Source organism: Mastomys coucha, unplaced genomic scaffold (genome assembly GCF_008632895.1).
Source record: "Mastomys coucha isolate ucsf_1 unplaced genomic scaffold, UCSF_Mcou_1 pScaffold16, whole genome shotgun sequence".
Classification (NCBI taxonomy): domain Eukaryota; kingdom Metazoa; phylum Chordata; class Mammalia; order Rodentia; family Muridae; genus Mastomys; species Mastomys coucha.
In genome coordinates, this window is record NW_022196898.1 from 33,886,132 (window position 1) to 33,910,331 (window position 24,200).

General features: G+C 43.1%; 1 long non-coding RNA gene across 1 annotated transcript; it reads right to left on the minus strand.

The window, feature by feature from the left end:
• LOC116093060 lies at positions 1–22,894 on the minus strand. Its single transcript, XR_004119608.1, has 7 exons — positions 22,683–22,894; positions 20,593–20,938; positions 12,300–12,399; positions 5,649–5,841; positions 3,809–3,959; positions 1,344–1,549; positions 1–234 (listed from the first exon to the last, which is right to left on the minus strand). It is a non-coding gene; the product is annotated as an uncharacterized LOC116093060 (long non-coding RNA).
• Positions 22,895–24,200: the final 1,306 nt, after the last annotated feature.

The following is a 24,200-nucleotide window of genomic DNA, read 5'->3' on the forward strand; positions in this document are numbered from 1 at the left end:
CAACCATTGCCAATGTCAATCAATCACAGTATTAGCCTCTGTTAATCTGTTTACTGTTGCTTCTATATACACTCTTCAATGCCTATGTGGCTCAAAGGTGGCAAGTTGTCCTGGGTTCTGTGAGTCCTGAGATGGATTGAATTCTTGATGCTGGTGCTAGAAGTAGGTCTTCAAATACGGGGTTGTTGTCCCACCCCTGTACTGTACTCCCAGTGGCCAAACTTATTTATGCTGCTAAATGAAAGAAAGAAAAAGCAAATTATTTTTTTTTATTTTTCCTGCTGTGACGTTTTAGTCCCAGACTGAATTCCACATCTGCTCTAGTTTGGTTACAGAAACAAAGACTTTTTGCCACTGAAACCTGAACCATCTGTGCCTCTAAGAGGCTGAGAATGGGAAAGTTTCAGGTCATAAAGAGTGAAGTTTGCCTGCAAATAAAGAATCGAGAGTGTGTGCAAAGCTTATTTTCTTTTATCTGGGCAAAAATTAAAACACATTCCTTGGGACAGAGCCTGAGGTGCCTGTTCTGCGGAGAAACTTCTTTTTGAGGGCTGTGGTGAATGGAAGAACATACATAGTAAAACTGACAAGATATTTTAAAGATATATATAACACAAAGGAAAAGGAAGGTGCTGGTCAGTCGTAGCATCTTACAGTATTTGGGAAAACAACTGTTACAGTTTCATTGCTCTGAGTGACTGACGTGAGAGGAATTCGCTCTGCAGTGACGCTGTCTGTCACTTTCCTACCAGCGCAATGAGCGAGCAGGAGTCAGATGGTCCGCCTCATTCACCAGGAGCCGTAACTCAAGCTGAACTGTGAAAGTGGTTAACACTGTATCCTAGGCCGTCTTTTTTTTCCTCCTCCTGTTTATTTTTTGTTTGTTTTATTTATAGTCTGATTTAAAACAATCAGATTCAAGTTGGTTAATTTTAGTTCTGTAACAACCTGACGTGATGGAGGAAAACAACCTGTAAAGGGATTGTGTCTATGGTTTGATTCACTTAGAAATTTTATTTTCTTATAACTTAAGTGCAATAAAATGTGTTTTTTCATGTTATTATGCCTGTTTCTTCTACTAGAAAATACTGTTTGATTATAGATATATAGTATTTGTGTCCGATATTTTAAATAGTCAGGTTTTGGATTTCTTACATCCCCCTGCATTGTGACATAGAAACCAGTGCTTTCAAGCTCAACCAAAGCTGAGGCACTGCAGATGTCCCCCTGAGCTCTCTGCATTGGGCATATGAACATGAAAGCTGGTTTCTTCAGTCATAAATTTTGTGGTAATTACAACTAGAAGCCTTGTAATAATGAGTTCACCTTCAAATCCCACGTACCTAGTGCTCACCAAAGCAGTCGTACCCATTCTTCTCTCAGGTTGCCTCCAGCCCTGAGAAGTGGCCTCTCACCTCTTTGCCTTAGTTGGACCTGAGCACTGCAGCCCAAGCAGCTTAGGGGATGCCTCAGATGAAGCCTCGGGATGGCAGGATTGAACCGGTTTCCAAAGGCTGAATGCATCCACCTCTGATGAAATTCTAGCAAACTAAAACAAGGGTTGAGAGGGAAATGCCTTGTCTTGTTTTGTTTTTTGTAGTATTTACTCTTGTGCTGCTGTTACAGAGGCTGAAAAGACATACATCTCTACTAATCTCAACAACCCAGGCCGTAGGAAATAAATCTCAAGTAAACATGGAGTCTTTCCCTGTGGAGAATGAGGTTCTCATAGCCGTACTGTCTGTGCTCCTTATTCACAGAGCCACTGTCTTAGTTAGGGTTTCATAACTGCTGTGAACAGATACCATGACCAAGGCAACTCTTATAAGGATAACATTTAACTGGGGCTGGCTTAACGGGTTCAAGAGATTCAGTCCATTATCATCAAGGCGGGAGCATGGTGGCGTCCAGGCAGGCATGGTACAGGCAGAGCTGAGAGGTCTACATCTTCATCTGAAGGCTGCTAGTGGAAGACTGGCCTCCAGGCTGCTAGCATGAAGTTACACACCTACTCCAACAAGACCATGCCTAATGGTGCCACTCTGTGGGCCAAGTATATACAAACTATCACAGCCACACTGTGATAGTCACAGAGTCTGTCTTAAAGTGGACCCGGAGCATAAAGAGGCACTGTCTTACACACTGATCAAGTTCATTGGGCCTCAGCAAGCTCACAATAAGAAAGATAGGGCAAGCAACAGTGAAGACTGGAGTATTACATGACAGAAAACAAGGCACAGTGCAGACTAGGCGGGCTGTGGCAACTCTTAGAAGACCAGAGCACAGCCCAGAGTCACTTCTGCTGTTCACGTTGGTGATGTTGGTCAACAAAAATTAATTGGCTGAGACAGTTCTTGGAGTTAATATTTTCAAAGGGTCACATATATGATGCTACACTGCAGTATAATTCAAGAAAAACACCCACCTTTAAAACATGGCAGAAAATAAGAGTTAACTGGTTTTGCAGGTCATCACGCATCCCATTTCTGATAGTTACTAGATCTCTGACCATTCAACCTCATCTGTGTCAAGGTTAACATGAGGGTTGTATGGAATGTTACGAAGCTCTCACAGGGCTAGCAAGAAGGCATGGTGCACAGGCTTGCTGCCCTCAGCTCTGTCTCCAGGATCCATGATGGAAGGAGAGAATCAACTCCCAAAAGTTGTTCTTCGGCTTCCACACATGCACCATGGCATATGAGTGCCACACCCCCCTCCCATCATGCACACACAAAAACAAACTCAGTTTTGAGGAAAACAGACCAGGTCATTGTAATGTTTGGTATTTGACAATTATTTTTATGGTTCATTAAGGTATATAGTGAAAATGGCATAGGTATATATGTAGAATTTTTATATGTGTGTATTTACTTTAAGCCAAGTCACATAGATTCTGCAGTTTTAGAAAAACATAATACAAACTAATATTGAGCACCTAACAGTGATATTGTGTCTACTCAGGTGTTAAGTGTTCTGGGAATACATGTTTGAGGATGTATAGTGACTTATTTGGTAGAGTGCTTGCCCAGTATACACAAAGCCCTGGGTTCAATCCCTAGCACTGTATAAACCAGCTATTGTGATTCCTGTAATCCCAGTATTCAGAGAGTTGAGACAATAGTTATCCCTGGCAAGTTCTATTTCAATTCAGGATACAAAAGACCCTGTGTGCCCCCTCCCCACCCCTCAAAAAGTGGATCTGTTCCTGAAAGAGAACATGTTAGTCTTATTGTAAAGAAAGTAAGAAATTAACTATAGTTTTTTTAAAAAAAAAAAATCAGTTTTACTGTTGCTGAAGGAATTTGCTGCCTTATGTAACTACATTTTTATAACATTGTAACAAAATCTATGCTCGGATTAGAGCGCAGAAGTGACCAGCACAGGTGCTCAGTAGGTGTTATCAGATGTGGCAAGGGACTGGGCTTTCATTTCCTACTGAAATTGTTCATAATTTTGACTCCCAAGCCCCCTGACAGATTCAGTTGTCTCTGTTCTTTCATTAGCCTACAACAGTCAGTGCCTACCTAAAAGCTAAGTGAGTGTTCCAACCTATTTGTTTAATTTCAAAAAGAAAGAAAAGAAAAGAAAAGAAAGCAATTGACATCTAATTATTTGTATCAGCTGTTATAGGCCATTTTCTCAATCCTCCTGCTAGGTTTATTATAATGTATATTTCCTTGATTGGATTAGAGAATACAGTCAAACAGAAACATGAGAACCCCCCTTGGGTCCTGTCTGCAGTGAATGAGGAGTTGCAGGCAGCTTCTGAGACCCAGCCCTTCTAGACCTTTCTCCCTAAGGTACTTACCACACCTCATGAAATAAGAGTTCCAGAAAAGCAGAGCCTTCAGCCTGCCCAGCTGCCTTAGCCTGGGACTTGTGTTCCAGAAACATGAAGGCCTGCTGCTTGCTTCTCAGGACAGATGTCCACTGCATTCCCTGTCTGTCTGGTTTCTTCCCTAGGAAAATGGGAAGGTTTGAATTCTCAGTCAGCCCACCCTCACACAGATTGTTGTTTTCCTTCTGTTAGGCCTGCCTCATCCCCTAGTACAGGTCTAGACTGCAGCCTGTATTCTCTCAGGTTCATTCACCAGCCAAGAAAGACTCTAACCTGCCATACCTTAGGGCTAGTTCAGGAGAACATCCTGGCTATAGAGCTGTGTAACTCTTAAGGGTGAAGTAGCTCTGTGTTGCCAAAACATGAATGAATTAGAATAAATGCTGCCGAGGCAGGTTGTGTTGGCATTCGCTGCATCTTGAAGATTGTATGTACAAGCACCTCGTCATACACAGAAACTACTGGAAACATCTGTGTTGACATACTAGCATTTCCTTATTCCTTTTCTTCACTCACCAAGGAAAAAAGAAACAAAACAAAACCAGGCTAGATGGCCCTGTGTGTATGTAACCCCAGCACTGGGGAGGTATGTGGTCAGGAGGCTTCATGAGACCTGCCTCCAAAGGCAAACAGTTCAAAGGGGCCTTAGTGACTAAGGAGACCCACGGGGTGTTCCTCATGGGCCACTGGATATGAGAGGTGGTTATGTATGTTCACACACTGTTCCTGGACTCCTGCGTTAAGTAACCATATGGCAATCTGAAGAGTTGGTACATAATCTTTCATTTTGGCACTTTCTGCCACCCACAAGCTAGATCCTGTTAGATCCAAAGTGGCTGCACTCGGCGCTCTTCGTCATTGCTTTGAATTGTAAACAAGCATAGCATGATCGGGTATTGTAACTAGCCAGCATGTCTCACTAGCCACTCCATTAATACCAGTGAGGCCCTGATGAGTGAAGCTCCTGCCAACTGCCACCTCTGTCTATGTGGGTGAAGCAAAACAACAACAGAACACTATTGAAAGGTAATTTGAATGCTTCTTTGGGGAAAGGGAAGGCGCGGAGCTGAAAGCGCCAGAGCGTGCATACCTTTCCCCAGTGGGGAAAAGGATAAAGGAATTCTAGATCCAACTCCTAGGAAGATGTGTTGCTGCAAAAGCCTGGCAACTTCCCAATTTACAATTGAATATAAAAATAGCAGTGTTTCTATTTCAGATCTGATTCTTCCCAGGATTCTGGAGGACAAGGAACCACTGAGTGGACATTTTGATGGCTCTCTCCTGAACATATTGGGCCAAAACCTATTTCTGCTGTTTCTCTTTGGACTTTGTTTCACTCGGACAGCTGTGGTCTGCAAGAAAAAAAAATTACTTTGATATGATCCTTGCAAACCAAAGGTTCCACTATAATGAGCCACAAAAACATTTTACCAATTTACTCTTTTTCCCCAAGAGGTTCACAGCTTACAAAAGAAACCTCAAAGCACTCTTCAGTACGAGGTTGCTAGCAAGACTTAGATTCATACTGCAGTATAAGACTTCATCAAACCCTCCTTACACCATACTGAGTAATAGCCAGAAAAGGTGAGCTTGTCAATCTGATGACACTCCTGATAAAACAAGGTGATTAGTTTAAACACACCAAAAGGATCCAAAGGGGTAAGGGTGCAGCAGAGAGCACCTGCGGTAAACACTGGATACTGACTTGGGAGAGCTGAAGCTTACAAACGTAGAAAAGACTGTCAAAACTGGATCCGAAGTGAGCGCCTAGAACCAGAGCCATACAACAGTGATGAATGTGGATCCCTACCTTATGCTATGTCTAGGAGGTCAGTAGATTTGTGTTTTAGAAGTACATCCCATTGCAACATGGCTTCTGCCCATCAGGAGGACTACAATTCCCAGCAACCCATGCCCATCTTGAGAACTGCAACTCATTGCCCTTATGTAGCTTCTTCGGGTTCAAGGTGAATTGGCCAGTCTCTCAACTTCAGTTTCCTCATCTGTAGGTAAGGTAATATGAGGACAACATGACACAATGCAGATCAAGTAAGTATAGGGCTTGACAGTAGTCATTAAGGATTTGTAGTTATTACTGAATGAAAAAAAATAAAAGGAGGACGTGGTATACTAGGTATGGAGGAGAAGGCTTGTAGATATGAGGGAGAATGCAGACAGACGTATCAGGGAGAGAGAGTCCATAGTGGACATGACCAGCAGACTGTGGAGGAGAAGCAAGAGGAAGAAGAGGGATGGAGAGGAGGGAACCTGGCCAAAAGGGCTGGTGTAGCCAAAATGGCTGGAAGAGCAGCTGGGGGAAGGGCAGCCCAGGCCTTGGGCTGAAGAAGTTTAGGGTAGAGGGCAGAGTATGCCAGCCAAGAGGACCCTGTAACAGGTAGGGACTGAGGGATGCTGGGAGAACGTGGCCGCCAGGTCCAGTTTGACATGTTAAATCAGCATGTCCTAGGTTTTAGACCTAACTACTACTGTAACTTCAGCAGCCTTGTATACTCCGACTCTAAGTATTTGTAATTAACCTGTGTAATGAAACACTATTACTACAGGAGATCTCATTTTATTGTCAAACACACACAGAAGAAAAGAGAAACTTATATTAGGGTTCCAGAGGATCCCCCACCCTTCTTTTTAAATAAATGATCTCACTATGCAGCCCTAAATGGCGTGGGATGTTCTATGTAGACAAGGCTAGCCTCATATTCACACAACTTTGTCTACCCTCCACCCCCATGTTCTGGGAGTAAAAGTATGCACCACTATATTATACATATATCCCATTCAGAACTGTCTTACAAACCTGAGGGTATGTATGTGTGTGTGTATGTATGTATACATGTACACACACGTGCACACACACACACACACACACACACACACACACTGGTGCATGCATGCATGCCATACCGAGAGCCTTAACTCAACTGGAGAGAACTGTAGAAAACACGAGTTACTTTCTAGTGTTGTATGCTGGGATCCCCTCAATCTTTCCAACTGCAAAAACAAAAGAGTTGCCAAAGAAGAATTTGTTCTCTGAGATCTGCACAGCAGAGGAAATACAGGAGGAGTGGGGAAACTGTGTTGATAAAGTCATAAGCCACCTTTTTTTTAGGGCGGGCAAGATGACTCAGCCATAAGGGGGCTTGTCATCAAGCATGACAGCCTGCGTTCAATCCCTGAGACCCACACAGTGGAAGATGAAAACTAACTCCCACGAGTTGTCCTTTGACCTCAACATGCCTGCTCCCTCTCCCTACAGGAATAATAAATGTAATTATAATCTTTTAAAGAATGCCTGTTTTCAGGTCCTTGGGCATGGGGGCAGGGTATTGCTGCAGAAGTTAAATACTTCAGTTACATAAGAATTTTTAAAAATAAATGTTACTGGTCTGCTTGTGTGCCAAAAACAGCCATCCAAAGAGAGGAACAGCAAGCCTTTGCATTCTGAAGCTTGAAAGGAGGCCAGAGCATGCAGAAGGTGAAGGGGTGCATGGTGACTCCTCAACACATGTCAACAGCCAAAGGAGGGAGAGACAACCGGATTCAAATTCCATCTCAGCCACTTGTATGACTCTACAAGTTTTAATTCTTTTTTACACTTATTATTTACTGGGGGACAAGCACATGGTGGCATCCTGCATGTGTGGAGGCCAGAGTGGGTGACTATGTGTTCACTTCGCAGTGACCATCGTCGTGACTGTCACCATCACTAATAGTGTTTTGGTGACCATTTTCAGACTTACTCATCGGTAAGACGTCCAGGATACAATATCCAAAAATGCCTTCCCAAATGCGCCAGGGATCTGAAAGCAGTCTCCCTATGGGAATGTAGTGTGAAGTGGAGCCTCATTTCTTGCGAGGTGAAAAAGAGAAAAACGGATATGGGCACCTGCATTTCGCTGAAGGGCTTGCTTCAGACGATCACACGTGGTGTGCACGAGGGCTCTCCAGAACTATTGGCCCACTCAAGCAATGCAACTTCCTGTTAACATATATTTATTGCTTTATGCTTATTATTTTGCTTGAGACAGAGTAGCCCAGGCTGCCCTTGAACTTTCAGTACTTCCATCTTAGCCCATACTTGGGAGTCAAAAGCATGCACCATCATCCCCAGCTTTCTTGGTCTTTTATTGTCTGTCTTTTAAATATGATAAAATCACTGAGCATTTGGAAAAAGGGTAAAATTTCAGAGTAACCCCCCCCCCAAAACACCATAACAAACCTTGATACGGGACTATAATATGGAACTACAGAGATGGCTCAGTGGTTAAGAGCACACACTGCTGTATCTGAGGACCACCATTGGTTCCCAGCACCCATGCTGACTCACAACTGCCTGCAACTCCAGCTCTAAGGGAACTGGTGCCTCTGACCTCTGTAGGCATCTATACTTTTGTGTACACACACACACACACACACACACACACACATACACAATATAAATTCTTATAAAGAATCACGTTATTTTCCCAGGAGAAAACACTGCATGGTGTAAGGGAGTAAAATGCAACTTTTAAAAAGAGCTCGTGGAAACTAAAATATGGGGGAAAGAATTAACCTATTCAAAATAAAAGTTAAAAAAAGCAAACTTAAAGGGAAAACTACAGTAGGGAAAAATATAAAAGATTAGAAGATTGGTCTGGGATAAATACTGTTGGAATAACAGGAATGCCAGAAAAGAAAGTAGAGAATATAAAATGAATTATTCAAAAATTATACAAGAAAATGAACAGAATTGAAAGCAGATTGGAAGGACTAGTGAGGTGCCTTTGAGAAAAACAAACAAGAAATTTGCCATACCATGGGGTTGAGGAGAAGATTCTATACCCTGAGAGAAAAAGAAAATCAGGGATTAAAAAAGAGTTGTAGGGGCCGGGGTACACCTGGGTTCACAGGGCTCTCACCAGACATGTGCAAGGCTCTGAGCTCCAGCTGAAGCAGGTAATTTGCAGGGATAACTTAGTAACCTGGGACCCTTCCCACCCTAGCACTCTCCCACCCAACACCTGCATCAAGTAACACACAAACCTGTCTCCAAATAAAGTAACTGGTCACTACAACCTGTTGTGCCTTAACAAGCCCTAGTAACTTCCTTTTTGTGACCAAACACATCCTGGAACATAGTCTGAAATTTGAGGCAATGCACCCATTCAGCCTACACTGGTTAGGTCCTAGTGCAGTAAGGCCAACTGTGTCTTCTAAGGCTTTCCAGATAAAACTGAATTTACATCTTATACTTATGCACGATTGGATGTGCATATGATTAAGAGCAGGCACATCATGGGAAAGAGCACATGCAGTGAACAGGGGTTTGCATAACCCAAGCCTATCAATCAAAATAGAAAACTACCCTGTACCCTCGCCCTAGCGATTAAGCCCTTCCTCCTGGAAACCAGGAAGACACTCTTGAGCTTTGTGCTTGCTCGGGACAGGCGGTTCCCTTGCGGTGTACATCACTCTGTGCTTTCTCTTTGCATCTGAGTAAATCCCTTTATTACTTCACTATCTCTGTGGGCAGCATCAATTCTTTGAACAATACACCAAGCACCATCTGATCTCTGAGCCCCTGGTTATACATTCCCGACACTGCAAGAAGAAGGGAAGGAGGAAAACTGAAACTTTAGACTCCTCAATAGCATGGTAGATGCCAGGGACCTTCATACTTACATACGTGGCTTATTTTTAATTTAGGATTCAATATCTACTACCCATGGTGATAAAGAAATGTAAGCCAACCCTGATTAAATGCTTTCTTTTATAAGAGTTGCCATGGTCATGATGTCTCCTCATAGCAATAGCACACTGACTAAGATGGTGTGTCATGCAGAAAATAGAATGTTAACCCAGGAGCTGAGCAAGGGGCACTCTAGGGTGATGGATGGGCAGCTGGACTTAAGAGTCACTTGAAGTGGGAGCCTGGAGGGCCCCTGAAGGAAGGTCCCAAGAGTTCAGAAGAAAACAACAAATCATCTGCCACGACAGGAAAGAACCTCTTCCAAGTTCAGAAGTTCAGACAATACATTTAGAAAACAGAAAGATTCCGTACATGAAAAGCTATGCAATAAAGTGAGGCAACTGGTAATTCCAAAAAGATGAAAAAACAGCCACAGTGCACTATTCAGCCCCCAAATATGCACTAGTCACAAAACCACAAAATGTAAATACTAATGATTTTGATAAAATTGGGGAGGAAGAAGTGGAAGAAAAGAGTTCATACCTCATTGACCATAGTTAGACATTGTTACTCTAACTGAAGCTCTAGGTGTGTACTTTCTAGAAGGCACTAGTGAGATGCTTGTCTCCATGGGCTTGGAGCTTTGGCTCCAGGTTCTGAATTAAGTATATGGGTGTGGATAAACAGCCTGTATGCACTTCCTGAAGAGGACTAATTGTACTTGGCCCCTCAAGGATGGTAACCCCTCTCTCTTCATTGCCTGTTTCCCCATTACCTCTTCTTAACTCAGTGGGATATATTTTGCAGTTTCTTACCAAGGGTTTTAGGTTTTGTTTTGTTTTTCTGTATTGGGAAATACTCTTTGGAGAAGTGTAAATAACTGATCTTTCTGGAAACCTAAGTTTAGATATCCATTTTTAACAATTTTATGAAATTGTCAAATTTCAACAAGTCCAGAGTAGAGAAGTAAAGGCAGTCACGTGGAAGGCGTTCCCTGGGTCTGCAGTAACTATGTGGCCTCCTTAAAGCAAATACACAAGTCCCTAACACCAAAGGCATTTTATCCCCTAGAAGTGGCAAGGGAAATGAGTGGGTGGATATTGGTACCATGGGCTACGGCTGACTTTCCATTTGCAAGGGCAGAGTCACAGCTGTTCTTTGAGTGAATTCATGTGCTCTGGCTTGGTCTCCTTGAAGATTCTAGAACCAATGAGCCACTGTGGCCTAGGGTGTGGTGGCCAGTGCAGAAGGCTAACTGGTGTCAGCCCATCTGTGCAGGCCAAATCCCAAAGCCTAAATAACAGGCAAATAGTTGTCACCTGATCCTTCCGAAAACACCCTAGCCTGCTCCAAAGTCTCTAACCCACAGACGTGGCCTGCCTGCACTCTGTGGGTTTATGAGCCCTATAGTCACAGGCTAACCATTTGTGCATGCCTCACTGTGGCTTTCTGGTCAGTGGCCTAGACTTTGATACAGTAAGATGAGTTCAGGTTTCAAAGCCAAGACAGATAATGCACAATTTTATCTGTCTTGTAGAACCTTGTAACCATTACTTATCAACTGAAATTGGCTGTTTGCTGAAGCAGGCAGCTTCTTAATTTTTCTGAAGTATCAGTGATGGCTCACTCAAGCCTTCAGACTCTTTAAGGTATCTATGAATAGATTAAGGCTCATGCTACTTACCACCCTAGCGCACACACCCTTATAAGTTAAAGCAGCTCTTAGAGGCTCAGGGTCTAACATAACTAAATGACTAGGTTCCCCACTCAGGGTTTCAATGAAAGAGTCCCTTAAGTGTTGTTTGCCACCTCTGGACCTTGGCCCAGCTTCTCACATGGGTGTGGCTTGTGAAAAAGGAAAGAAGGCTGTGACATGTCTTGTATTAGAACTTGTATCTCCTGTTTTACTTAATACAACTATTTCCTTTTTCTTTTCTTGTCTTCCCCTTCTTCCTTCTTTCCCTCTGTCTTCCTTCCCTCTCTTTTTTTTTTTTTTTTTTTTTTTTTTTTTTTGAGTGCTTGCTGTATCTCCCAAGTTGGCCTTGAACTCTGGTCTCTGCATCTTGGGTGTTGAGATTACAAGTGTCCACCATCACACCTGGGTCAAGTGCAATTCTTTAAAATTCACAGGGACTGTAGGCCTGGAGAGATGGCTCAGTGGTTAGGAACATTTGCACTGTATCATGAGGAGAGGACTGGAGTTCACATCTCAGAACTCATGTCAAGTGGCTCACAAATGCCTATAATTTCAGTTCCAAGGGATCAGACTCCCCTTTCTGGCCCCCAATGGTACTGGTGTACACATATATGTAGTCACATACATTCACACACACGTAGCTCAAAAAAAATTTTTAAAAGCTTAAAAAAAACAAAACAAAACAAAAAAACAAAAAATGGAAGCTTCATAGTGATTCTTGTGCTGGACTCTCCAAAGCACATCCCCTTTTCAAGCACACAGATGCATATATGCATGTGCATAGGCACTCCACTTGCAGGCCCCCAAGCATGCACACTCCCCAATATTTCTATTCCTACTCAGTCAAGGAACTGTTGCAGTGGTCAAATAAATCACTGCTAAATAAGACTGAGATTCCAACTCTGGGCAGCATGGCTGCACATGAGCATTACTGGCTGTTTTATGTTTCTGCTGCCTAGGGGTCTGGTCTCCTGCATCAGGAACCCATGGCTAGAGAGTGCACAGAAGGGCAGACCAGAGCCAGATCCAAATATACCCAATGGTCTCTTCCTCCAAGAAAAACAAATAGCTCTTACCTACAAAATATTCTGAGACCGTTGGAAATACCGTGCTTTCCTCTTTGCCCTCTTGGTTGTGCTGAAGAAATCCAAATGAGAAAACTTCCTGTTTAAAATACTCAAAGGAGGAGAAACAACAGATCAACTTGGGCTAATATTGGTAGCGGGGAAGACCAATTAACAGCTTCATGAATTGTGCTGTTTACACTTCTATTCCTAAGGTTAATTATGCGATCAAGTAATAGCTTTTGCCGTGATTAGAGGGCCCTCAGGAAATCAAAGTGTGTTTCCATTTGAAAGGCGTGTTTGCCTTTCAGTCCTGTGGTGGTAGAGAGGAGCTAGGCTCAGCATGCATAGCCCATCCACAGTTAGTGTCCAAGAAGTAGCTCGGGAGTCAGGCTCACCACATACTGTCACCACCACAACTATTAGTCAAGATATTCTTCATTTAAACAGTGCCAAGACTAGGGAGGGGGGGATACATGAAGCGCTGAGGTGGGATCTAACTCTTGTTCTTGTGCTCTCTCTGCTTTGTGTTTGTGTGTGTGTGTGTGTGTGTGTGTGTGTACATGTGCATGTACATGTGCGTGTGTGTACACAGGTGCTCAAGGAATTGAACGTAAGTGGTCAGCTTTGATGGCAAGCACACATTCCCCCGAGCTGTTGCACTGGCTTGAATTATCAGTAATTCTTCCCTGAAGTTTCCTATTGTTCTCTGTTGGGAAGAATCAATACACTTAGTAGTTCCTCTACCCTAAAATATACAGGAACAAACAAAACCCAAAAGAACATCACCCATGTTTCATGGATGTGCTCTGTACCATTGTCTGTTCAGGTCGATGTTAGTACCGACAGTCACTTTTTTAAATATGACAATAAAATATAATAAAACGAAGCAAAAAATACAATAAAAGCAAAGTTGGACACAGCAATCCCCCTCTTTTCTTGGGGAAAAGAGCCCCAAGAGCAGGCACAAGAGTCAGAGACCCACTTGTTCTCACAGTCAGGCGTCCCATAAAATACTAAGCTAATAGCTGTACTATATAGGCAGAGGGCCAGAAGTAGACCTGGTGTAGACCCATAAGTCCTGTGCTTTCTGTTTCAGTCTTTGTGAGCTCATCTGTGCCTTGCTTAGTTGATTCCGAGGGCCATGTTCTCCTGTTGCCCTCTGTTGCCGTTGACTCTTACACCTTTTGCACCTCTTCTACTGTGGAGTTCTCTGAGCTCTGAAGGCAGGGTGATGGACAGCTCCAATTTAGACTCTCTGCATGCATAAAGCCTCTTTGATGAAGACTGGATAAGGCACTGATCCAGTAGAGCAGAATAGCATTAGGAATCATTTTGTTGATTTCTTTTCTCTCATTTTCTTTTTACCAGTATTGTTTGGTTTTACAGTAGATCTCTAGGCTGTCTAGACTCTAGTTCTTGATTACCTAAGCAGGGTATGGTGTGGGTTCCTTCTCATGAAGTGGGCCTTAGGTCAAATCAGACATTGCTTGGTTACTCCCACAAGTCCTGTGCCACCATTGTCCTAGCATATTTTGTAGGCAGGACAGACTGTAGGTCAGAGGTTTTGTGGCCAGTTTGGTGACCGTGTTTCCCTTTTGGTAGCCTGCTGATTACCATCCTGCACCAAAGAGACTAGAACATAGAAGTGAGGCTCCATGTGGGCACCAGCTTCATTTCTCCAAGCTCAATGAGTTGTGTGGATATTGTCCTCAGCAATGAGCTCCACTGTCCGTTTTCAGAGAGAAACCTGTTGTCTTGGCAACAGCTGGGGTTTGGAGGATGTCCATGGACCCCATTGGCCAACAACTCAATTGAATGCAATCTAGACCCACCACTAAAAGCCTTGCCTGGCTACAAGAGCTCTCCACTTGAGACTCCAAATCCCCCATTACTGGAAGTATCATTAGGATCACCTTTGTAAGATTACATAAGATTTTAAGATTTCTAAGTTTCCACTGTGCTAGGTTTCCATATCTCCCAAGAGCCCCCCACTCCAGCCATCTCTCCCACATTCTCTCCTTCCACCCCACCTCTACCTCACCTGATACCTTCCTCTCATCCCACCCCCAGTCTGCCTGTGAAATCCTACTTCCCCTTCCCAGGGAAATCTCTGCATTCCCCAGGCTGCTCCTCTTTACCTAACCTCTCTGGGTCTCTAGATTGTAACAGTTATCATTTACTTAATGGCTAATACCCCCTTATAAGTGAATGCATACTATATTTATCTTTTTGGGTGGGTTACTTCATTAAGGATGATTATTTTTCTAGTTCCATTTGTTTTCCTGCAAATTTCATGGTGCTATTTGAAAAACAAAAACAAGAACAGTTGAGTAATACTCCATTGTGTAAATGTACCACATTTTCTTTATCCATTTTTGTGCTGAAGGACATCAAGGTTGTTTCCAACTTCTGGCTGTTATTAATAAAGCCACTATGAACATAGTGTCCTTGAGCAAGTGTCTTTATGGTATGGTAGAGCATCCTTTGGTTATACACCCAAGATTGATATAGCTATGTCTTGAGGTAGATCAATTCCCAACTTTCTGAGGAACCATCATATTGATTTTCATAGTGGTTGTACAAGTCTGCACTCCCACAGCCATGAAGGAGTGCTCCCCTTGTTCCGCATCCTTTCCAGCATGAGCTGTCATTTGTGTTATTGATCTTAGCCACTCTGACAGGTGTAAGATGGAATCTCAGAGTCATTTTGATTTACATTTCCCTGATGGCTAAGGATGTTAAAAATGTCTGCAAGTGTTTCTCAGCCATTTGAGATACTTCTATTGAGAATTCTCTATTTAAATCTGTTCCCCATTTTAAAAATTGGATTATTTGTGGGTTTTTGATTTATTATATATATGCATATATATAGTCACATTTTCTTAAAATTAAAACATTATCTGTGTGTATGTGTGCACACAAATGGTATATGTAAGCATGTGCCAGTACCTATATGCACATGTGGAAGCCAGATGAGGAAAATGGGTGCTCCACTTTATCACTCTCCAATTTACTCTCTGAGGCAGGGTCTCTGGATGAACCTGGAGCTCATCAGATAGGCTGGAGGTCTAACAAGCTGAAGAACCCTCTATCTCTGCCACCCTCAGCCTTGGGGTCGCAAGCACATGCAGTCCTGTCTTCTTCGTGTTTTTTCATTTCTTTTTTATTATGTATATGTGTGGGTATGTGCATATGAGCCCACAGACACCTCAGGGATCAGATGTCTCTGGAGGGAGAGCTACAAGTAGCTGTGAGCTGACTGATGTGGATGCTGGGAATTGAACTCTGGTCTTCTGGAAGAACAATACATGCTCTTAACCACTAGCCTATCCCTCTAGCCTCATGCCTGGCTTTTTATATGGGTGCTAGGGCCTCAAATTCAGGTCATGCTGGTGCTCATGGGGCTATCTCTCAATCCATTTTTTTTGAGAGATAGATTATTCCATGGCAAGGTTCCTCACATAAACTCATTCATGCACTGTTCATAGTAACCTTGTGGATACCATGACCAGCTGTCCCGTTCTTTACAGCTGAGGAGACCAAGGCACAGGCAGATTGAAAATTGCCCACATGCACAGCAGCCAGCTAAGCCAGGGTTTGACACATTTAGCCTTGTGTGCCTTAGGCCTAGGCAGTGGGAGAACAGTGGATTCTTCCACACCATGGAGGAGGACATTTCGAAAGTACATTGTGCCATTTGCAATCTTCAAATCTCCAGTCACTTCCAAGTCAAGAGACCCAAAATTATCAAAGAGAAGCTGATTTCTGTAGAGGCTCTCTGTGTCTTGCTGAGAGCTCTTGTTGACCTGTATTAGGAACCCAGGCAGTGTTTACTGAAGCTGGGCTTTCCGTGTGGCCACTCAGCCATGCCCGTCCGGTCAATGACCTTGACGGGCATGATTCTGAGATGGCATGTTGTTTCGAACAAAGACTCACTAAAAAAGAGTCTGAATTAAGAGCAGTGTGCCACCTTTCTTACCCTACTGTTGGATGCAGAGCAACCCTGTACATAGTTTATGTGTTTGAACACTTGGTCCCCAGGTGTTGTAACAATTAGGTGAGGTGGAACTTTTAGGAGGCAGAGCTTTGCAAGAGGAAGTGGGTCACTGGGCATGTGCCTTGGTAGGTCACTCTGTGTGTGTGTGTGTGTGTGTGTGTGTTTGCCTTGATATGTTGCAGGATAGCCTCACTTTCTGTTCTCTCTCTGTTTCCTGACTGTTGATGCAATGTGGCCAGCTGAACTTCTTGGTCCTGCTCTCCTGCCTTCCCTACCATTATAGAATGTATCTTGAGGGGAGGGGTGGAGAGATAGGTAAGCAATTGATGTATGTTTTGGGGCAGTGAAGAGATAGGCAAACAGTTAAAGCACTTGCTGCTCTTGCATTGGACCAGATTTCAGTTCCCAGCACCCATATCAGGTTGCTTACAACCATCTGTAATTCTAACACCAGGGGATCCCAATATCTTCTTGTCTCCTTTGGCACCTACATGTATGTGCTTGTGTATAAACAGATACACCCCCCACCCTCCCACACACACCACACACCATTCTCACACAAATCTATAAAATAAAAAATGTAAAAGTATCCCCTCAAACTGTAAGCCAGAATAAACCTTTCTCTCTTAAACCTTCTTATCAGGAGTATTTAATCACACAGATGAGAAATGCAACTGACGCACTTAGCACCTGCTAGAAACGGGAGGAGGGGGCATGTGCAGTAGTGCTCTGCTCAGGCGGTGACATCGGACTCAGAGAAATCGAATTCCCACTCCACATCTCAGCTCATCTCAGTGGCCAGGTAAATGATTTCTTTGTACCTCTGCAGTCTTCCTTACCTCACAGGTTGTAGGGAAGATGCAATTAGGTCACCCAGGTTTCATGACTACTTCAAGAGTGGTCCTTGGACCAGGGCAGCAGACGTCTCAGTTGGGAGTTCCCCCAGAAACACGGCATCTCAGGGCCGATCCCAGACTTTGCTGCCGTAGGACCCCCTACTCAACTCAGGGTCCTTCCTATGAATGGTGCTTCACCTCAAAGACTGAGCTTTGAGAAGTCATGGTAAGTGAAGAATGTCGCGTCTGCTGGAGATAATTATATACATTTAGATAACCCTATCAAATAACCTCAGTGTATTCCAAGGGCAAAGTGTTGAAGTAAAGGGACCTCAGAAATGAGCAACAGGGGCCACTCTGGAAACCTCTTCCATTGTTGATGTCATCACCCCCTGTTTCTAAATGCTCAGAGATGAAGAGAATGCCTGAAGAAAGGACTTGCTGGGAATAACTATTGAGCAAACCAAAGTCAGGGAAGGAAACAGCCAGGAAGTGACACCCGGCATGGATGGCAGCTGGAAATTCACTACTGTGTACAGAAGAGAAGCCCTTTCTTTCTGCCGTAGCATAACCCAAGTCTCCATCCAGATCATGGCTTTTAATTTGAGTGGTAGCTTACTCCTCAGAAGTGGCGCGCAAGGCTTGAAAGAGCTGCTCTCCTTTAGAAGTCTTTTTAGAATGCAGAGCTTGAAGATTAGTGTGGGAGCGAGACCATTTGACTGCCTAAAGTGTTCAATCTCCCAGGTACTTAGACACTTCGCAGCAAGAACTGATGTTCATTAAACTGTAAGCAAATTAGAGTTCAAGCCAAAGACATAAAGGAAGACATCATTAGTGCATGGGAGCCATCCACCACCATCGGGCTTCTGATAGGTAAGAAATCCTGTACCTCAGGATCCATCTCTTGCACAAAAGAAAATCACACTGCTGTGTTTGCAGTGGAGGCTGTACTTTATCGCCCTCCATTTACAATGGAAGGGAGCAGAAGGCTGCGAGCCTGCATTAATGCTTTGGTTTTCCTTTTGGGTTTTGCCTCCATGTTATCTTTGGAGGGCCTCAGAATGGTTTGATAAATAAAGCATTTTGTCGGCCAATAAATTAAAAAGTTATTTTTATCAAGTGAATATTCAATGGCTGCTTCGCAAGGCAGAAGCTTCCTGGGTGTCCAGGGCGTGGGAGGGCATACCATCCCTCAGCAAAACTGATTTGGAGAAAAAGCATTGTTCTCTGCTGTCCAAATCCAAGGCATGCTTTTCTCTGTGGCTGGACCCACCCTTCTCTGAGCCTGCTTTATAGCTTTAAAGGAACTGAACTGGCAGAGGAAGACGGCTCTCATCCGATTCTTACAGGCTGACCTCGAAACCCATTTCCCAAAAAATAAATTCCCAGGTGTCCCTCAAATGCTGTAAAACTATTTGTAGGCGGCTGAACCAGAAACCCCAAGAGAGCCAGGTTTGCCTCTACCTGGGGCCTACATCTCCTCCCTCCCCAGCCTTCATGAGTTAAACATTGAAAAAATGTAACAAGAGTCCGAAGAAGGCTCACGCTTGACCTGGGGACTGGAAGACAGTGACAGAGTGGCCAGGGCAGAGGGTCCCCTGAATCAGCACTCAACAGGGAGCCTGAGTAAGTGAGAGAGTCCTCTGGAAAGCTCTCTAGAGGGCCTGAGACAAGAAACTCCAGGCTGGCCGGAGGTCCCCAGGGTCCCCGTAGCCTCCAGTCTACCTTTGTGGGATGGTGCCTCTGTAAGCAAGCATCTGGACACACCGTTTAGACAGTGGTAGTGGGGCCATCACAGATGCCTTCTGTCAAGTTGACTTTGATGCAACAGTGAACCTAAAAAGACGAGGTTGACTTGAGCTCTATTTTACCAGTGGCACTTAATGGCTTATGTGCACCCTTCCATCTGCTGAAAGCTCCTCAACTACATGATGGCAGAAACAGGCCTCCAGCCCTTCCTTGTCTAGATTTAGAAAGCTTTTTGACTGGGAAACATGTCACAGGAACAGACTTGGGACATGCATGATTTCTGTGGGAGGGAGGAAGTAGAACATCCAGAAAAATGGAGAAAGCAGGGGTTCAGGAAGGCATGGAAAGAATCAATCAAACAAGCAAGACAACAGGTTTCTAAGAGGGAGATGGGGTGGGGGCAGGTACTAGAGACGGAAGAAAGCTAATGGCCAGCGAGTTCTAGACATGAGAAGGTGGCACTCTATTCCACTCCCAACTTCATTTGAGTTAAGAATGCCCAAGCCCTCCTAGGATCACAGCCAGGATGGAATGAGAGGAATGTGGCCCAAGCCACTCCAGGACCATCTGCAAAGTGGCAATCAGTCATCGTACATCATGGGGCTGGGGTAGTAGTCTGCCTGGAATGAACATTTCACTAGAAATCCCCCAGGCAGTTTCAGTGCCATGTCAGTCTAGGTGATACCATGTTCCAGAGGGGATGCTTTGGCAGTGTCCCATGAGCCTTTGGAGTTGGGGTGATGGAGGCACCCTAATGGAGAACACAGTGTCAGAGCTTTCCAGATAGGGTTTACCCAGCACCCCTAAGTGCACAGAAAGGGAATTTTGTTTGTTTCCTTTTATAAGATGTACATTTAAATGTATTGAATTTATATTAATGCAATTTCCCTAAGTCTGGCTGGATTTCTTTTCTTTCTTTGAGTTGGGGTGTTGCCTAGCTCAGACTGGCCTCAAACTTACTTTGTACCTGAGGATGACCTTGAACTTCTGATCCTCTTGCTTTTAACTAGCACCAAGCTGGGTTTATTTGAAGCTGGGAATTGAACCCAGGTCTCCATGCATGCTATCTGGTACTCTACCAACCCAGCCCATAAGTTTTTAGTCTCTTGTTGAAAAAATGACTAAGGGGCAGGATGAGGAGTGAAAAAGAAACAGAAGAAATTACTTAATGTTGTCCCTCAGTAGTGGCATGCGGGCTGCCTTGCCTGGGAGTGGAAGCCTACCATGACAGTATGTCCTGGGTTTGGCCTGTTCATGTCTAGCCTCATCACTAAGCAGCATCTCTCTCTGTATGTAGCAGGTGAGAGAGTTCATTTTGCCATCCCAAGAACAATCAGGCCACAGATGCCCAAGACTCTGTCAAAGAAAACAGTTCAATTTCCTGGTGGAAGGTTGGGAGCTCTGAATACAAACCAAGCATTGCTGAAGGGACCAGAGAGGCTGTAGATGCAGGTGGGGACCTGTCCAGCAGGAGCAAGCTAAGCCTCCAGCCTGGTCCCCTCTTGTGAGGACACTGAAGTGGACCTGGAATTGCAATAGGAAGGGCTTGGGAACTAAATAAAGACACTGAGTGTTCTGAAATCTCCAGGACTGTCTGAATTCTCAACTTTTTTTTTAACTAAAAATATATCAACATTTCTGACCTAATGTCACATATATTTTGCTAAAAATGGCATGTTGAAAAATAATAGAGCTTATGGTGAAAATAGAGTTTACGTACCGACAAAAACTAATCACAATCCTTCTAACACATATGGACCCAGTTGCCTCTTTTCTGGCATTTCCATATGTCAGTGAAGGGGACAGGAGTGTAGTCCTGGCAGCTTTAAAGTCTAGGCTTAGAACTCTGTGTTTCTCCTTGTGAATGTGGACCGGAGGGCAGTCACTTCCTGGAGGGAGATGATCCATCAGAATTAAAAGTCTGAGTCAGGATGTGGGCTTCCATGTTAACGTTGTTACCTTTGGAGGTCATGAACTTCTAGATCTAATTGTAGTTCAGAAGGAATATTGACAGGAGAGCACACAGCAGCGCAATGAGGTCACAGTGAGTCAAATCCAGGGCAGCCCTGTTTGAGCAACCCAAATGTAATTAAATGAATGAATGAATGAATGAACAAACAAGCAAGCAAAATGAAAGAACATTTGATAGTAAGAAAACTTCAGCAGCAGCTTATAACATGTACTATTTAGGAATCATTTTCTGTGAAATTATACAGCCTTATAATGATATTATGACTAATTAAAAATTACTATTTGTTACAGATGAAAATGAAAATATAGGTAGATATGCCCAAAAAAGTGTTAGCAAGTATTAGATCAAAAGGATAGCTGTGTGAGATGTCCTCATGCTATGATTGAAATTTTTTTGTGTATAATTAAAAACAAAAACAAGACTTATACTTTCATCAAGCAAGATAACTCCAACAGCAACACAGCAACAAATGACCAACCCCACTCTAGAGATCGACAGACCAACCCCACTCTAGAGATCGACAGAAAGAGCGACTAAGACAAAGATGTGTGTTCGTGATGAGAGAGACAAGGGCGTCGCTTAAGTAATGGGGGAAAAGAGAGAATCTTTCAGGTGAAGAATTCCAGATAATTGGTGTAAATATTCCTCCTTCAAGGAAGCAAGTTCTCTTTGTTGGCTGTTCTGAGGCAATTACTAACCTAAGAAAAAGGATTATTGTTGCTTTGCTGTCTTTGGGCAGGCAGGAAGGTGCTCCATGATAGCAAGGTGGAAAGGCCAGACAACTCATTTCATGAACCACAGAGCCAAGAAGAAAGACAGGACCCAGGGTTCCACAATCCCGTTCAAGGTCATGCCCCGATGGCCTAAAGACCTCTCACTAGTCCCTACCTCCTGAGGTTTCTGTCACTTCTCAGAAGCAAGCCATCGGTCTTTAGAGAACATTCTAGATCTAAATTCTAGCTGTGACATTGCAGCTTGTCTCTGTGTGTTGTTCACACAGACATTCTTCTTGAGTCAAATATGAAAAAAAAAAAAAAGGAAAAAACAAGAGAAACCTGGAACTTCATAAATAAAGAAACCTAATCCCATCTCAACCCAGTGGTCAAGGCCTCCATCCACAGCAGGAAGGTATTTTACAGAAATGTGCCCTTGACATATAACTGAAATGGCATTTACCATTATGATCTTCCACCAACATTTGCACAACACCAGTCTAATGGTGGGAAGCATATCAGATACACCTAAGTAGAGGGTGTGTGTGAAACATCTGGCAAGTATGTCTCAAAACAGCCAAGATCACCGAAGATAAGGAAAGTCTGAAAAACTGTTGCAGTCAATAGGAGCTTACATGTAAAAAGTAACTGAACATAATGTGGTATCTTGCATGGGATCCTGCGGTGAGAAAAAACAAAAAAGACAACCACTAAGGAAATCTGAATGAAGCATGGATTTTTGTTAATCATAATGCATCATTTTGGGGTACTATACTAATGTACTATACTAATGTACTACACTAATGGAGGTTATTACTAATAGCAGGCACTGGTGAATTAGGGCATATGAGGAAGCTGTTATAATTTTTCTGTAAATCTAAATTTACAATAAAATTGTAATAAATTGAGAACTATCCTATACTCAATCATAGCCAGGAGTGGTCTATTATATATATGTATATATGTGTATGTATATGTATATACACTAGAAAGTTTTCACATGCTATAATTTATAAAATATATAAATATAATATAAAATATATTCTAAAATTTATAAGCTATATAAAATATAAATATATAAAATAATAAGAATAGGTGGCTAGGTGGGTTAGAAGAATTACTCACCTCCTCTATCCCCCAATTAAAGTCTAGGACTCTATGATAACGAAAGAATTCCGAGAGTTTGTTGGATCAATGAGCAGGCTGTGACCAAGAGGATATAGGGCCCCTCATCCCAGTACTCTTCAACTGTCCCATGACTGAACATGCCCTCACTTTCCTCACACATGACTTTGCTTGTTGACTAATAATTCACGTACCCAACAGCTCAGTCCTAAAAGTACATGACCCAGTTGTCTTTCATGAGACCTCACAACATCACCATGGTTGCATTTAGAACATGACCATCAGCCTAAGCAGGGATACATGCCTTTCAGAAGCTGTGCCCTCTAGCCCTGATCCCCTGGCAACTCCTATTCTGCTTGTTTCTATTGCTATGGTTTCAGTGTCCCCATCAAAACACACGTTGAAATTTAATCTTTACAGTGATGTATTAAGAGGTGGGACTAGGTTGGGCTTTTAAGAGACCACTAGGAACCAAGTATGGGGCATACACTTACAATCTCAAGATTTGGGAAGCAGAGGCATGGGGATTACCATAAATTTGAGGCCAGCCTGGTTCCCAGGCCATCTCACTTAAATGGACTAATTCATTCATAGATTAACAAGTTAATTATCAATGGAGTTGCTTAGTCTGTGTCACCTTGTGATATCCTCTTCTATGATCTGACATACAAATATTCTGGATACACCTTCTTTACAGGCACACAACTTGAAAATATGTTTCCCATTCTGTGGATGGCCTTTTCACTTTTATATACCATGCCCTTTGAAGCACAATAATGTAATGTTTTTTTTTAAATGTAGTTGAACTCCAATATACATATATGTGTTTTCTAACCCCTTCCACTCCTCCATCTCTCCTCCCTCTCTCCCTCTTTCCCAACTCTCTCCTCCTTCCTCCTGTTCATTTGCTGTCACATCTAAGAAAGCATTTTGGAACTCAGAATAGTGAAGATTCACACTCAGATTTTCTTCTGAAAGTTCTACAGGGGCAACGGTTACCTGTAGGTCTATGACCCTTCTTGAATTGGTTTTGTGTGTGGTGTGAGGCAGGGATTTAACTTCAGTTTCTTGCTTGTGTGTATAATCATGTCCACATACTTGTTGAATGAGTCCTGATTTTCCTATTGAATCAGCTGGTCATTGTTGACAACTCACCAGACACATAAGGATTTATTTCTACTTTTTTGTATGTGGCTATTGTTTTTATACTACAAAATATTGTTCAGATATTCTTGGAAAGAATGGCAAGGAACAAAGGAGATGGTATGAAACATTTAATCTCATCATCTAGATGAGATTAAACACAAATCACATTTTGAAGCTATCAATTTAAATAATAGTTTTCCTTGTAAATAAATCTGGGTCAAGGGAGCATGGTAGCACAGCCCTATGATTCTGACAACTTGTGAGGTGGAGGCAGAAGGAGTAGGATCTCAAGGTCATTCTCAAATACATAATGAGTCCAAGTTCAACCTGGGCTTAGGAAACCCTGTCAGTGTAAGCTACATTTCTTATTGC